Genomic DNA, 2,644 nt, shown 5'->3' with positions numbered 1-2,644 from the left:
CTCTTATCTCTTTTCTTTTCTCCCTTTTCTGGTCTGCCTCTCCATCCCTTCTTCCTCTAGTTCTCCCCAAGTCTCTCCCAATTCGGTATTTAAGACACAAAGTTTAATGGTTTAAACCTTTTCAATTCCATTTTTAAATCTCTACCAAATCACGGAAAATATGACCACACAGATCTTTTTTAAATAATTTGCCCTATTTACTCCTCTTCCCATACTTGTCATGGATATGGGATATACTTTGGCATCCTTAGATGTCACCCATTTTCAAGTGTTCTTACAACCTGAGAGATTTAGAGACAATCATCCTCATTGACTAAGTCCACGATTAAAAGCGTAGTTAGCACATCATTAAACAGGCTCTGGTGGTATGATGTCCTACAGCTCTCTTCAGGACAAGTTTTTCCTAAATGCATCTAAGAACAGTGAATATGGTGATGCAGATTAAAGAAAACAGTCACGTTGTGTAATTAGCCAAAGTGTAGACCTCACAAGGACAAAAAGTCAGTTGGATGTCTTGAATAATAAGAAAAAGGTATCTAAAATGAAAAAAATAAAATAATAAGTAGCTCAAAATGGCATTTTTTACTAATATGAATGGTGATAAGTTTTCTATTATTTATATATGAATACAAATTATATTAAGGATATATCTTTGCTATGCAAAAGCTTTTTGAAAATGCAAATGAGTTCATCTCCATCTGTTATAATGCTTGCAACAAATTTACATAGCACTTCACATGGCATTACCATAACCCGAGGGAGCAGTCTTCTATTCCTGTAACTTCATGATATGAAGAAGATTTTTTTTTATATTTGTTCCTTTTATTTTTGTTTACTGAGGTAGAGACAGGCATATAAGATAGCCCATCTTATGACTTAGAAGAAAAACACTATATTTCTTGTGAGTATATCTATAAGTCAAAGGAAGATGAAAGAGAATTACCTTAAAATTGGTGCTTGGACATTATTACATTTACATTTTGAAATAAATGTCTTGCATCCAAGTCATTTCCTCCATTCATACATAATAGAAAAGTGAATTATATAGAATGAGTAATGGCAGAGTATAAATCAGCTACTGAAAATCTATTACAATAAAGAAACATAGTTTTATTATTTAAGAAACACATTATTATATCTTCAGTGTTGCCAAGGAACCAAACATTTTTATCATTAGTGATAAGTTATTTATTATTAATATATTATTATTTTGCTCTGAAACAGGATTTCACTGTGTAGTACAGCCAAGCCTGGAAGTTACTATGGAGCCCTGGCTGACTTGGACTTGTAATCTTCCTGCCTCAGTTTTCTGAGTACACAAGATTCTTAATTAAAAATATGAGTCACACTAGTGCCCATTTATTACAAGGGTGCTTAGGTCTTTTTTTTCAATCCAACATCTAGAACATGATATGTAACATTAGGTAAGAAAGTTACTTAGCCAAAGATTATTATCGTTCAAGTGATAATTAAATTAAGTATTAACTAAAATTCTTTTTGGATGGTGGCTGAAGCCAAAAGTTAACTTCATAGTTTTTCAAAATGTATAAAGGTATTTTATATGTACTGTACCTCCCATTATTTTGCTGCCTAATAACAAACTATAAATTAAATTTAAAATTAAGAAAAAATAAATACATCAAAAGAAGCTATGCATGGTAGTTCTCACCTTAAGTCTAGCACAGTGAGGTTGAAGCAGAATAACTTCTGTGATTCCTATGCCACAAGCATGGCCTGCACAGTATGATACTGTCACAAGATACCAAAGAAATAAACAAATGTGAATGAGCAACCATGCACAGTAAAGAAAAAAAATCAAAAATGTACTAACCTTCATTAACATTCATATTATTTTCCCTCTCCCAAGGTCCCCATGCTCCCAATTTACTCAGGAGATCTTGTCTTTTTCTACTTCCCATGTAGATTAGATCTATGTATGTATCTCTTAGTGTCCTCATTGTAATCTAAATTCTCTGGGATTGTGACTTGTGGGCTAGTTTTCTTTGCATTATGTTTAAAAACCACTTATGATTGAGTACATGTGACATTTGTCTTTCTAGTCTGGATTACCACACTCAAAATGATGTTTTCTAGTTCCATCCATTTTCCTCCAAAATAAAAGATGTAGTTATTTTTTCTGCTGTGTAGTACTCCATTGTGTAAATGCACATTTTTCTTATCCATTCGTTGGTCGAGGAACATTTAGGATGTTTCCAAGTTCTGTCTATGACAATGTTGCTATGAACATAGTTGAGCACATGTCCTTGTGGCACGATTAAGCATCCTTTGGATATATACCCAAAAGTGTATCAGTGGGTCTTGAAGAAGGTTGTTTCCTAATTTTCTGAGAAATTGCCACACTGACATCCAAAGGGGCTGTACCAGCTTACATTTCCACCAGCAATGCACAAATTTTCTCTTTAATGCACAACCTCTCCAGCATAAGTCGTCATCAGTGTTTTGGATCTTGGCCATGAGAAAGTGGAAATATCTCCCATGATCTTGGGTAGGTAGAATTAACATAGTAAAAATGGCAATCTTACCAAAAGCAAACAGAGTCAGTGAAACGCCCATCAAAATCCCAGAAAAATTCTTCACAGACCTCAAAAGAATAGTACTCAACTTTATAAATAGAAAAGCAAAA

The sequence above is a fragment of the Arvicola amphibius genome, chromosome 4 (assembly GCF_903992535.2).
Source record: "Arvicola amphibius chromosome 4, mArvAmp1.2, whole genome shotgun sequence".
NCBI lineage: Eukaryota > Metazoa > Chordata > Mammalia > Rodentia > Cricetidae > Arvicola > Arvicola amphibius.
The sequence above is the reverse complement of the archived record's forward strand: the minus strand, read 5'-3'. Positions refer to the sequence as shown.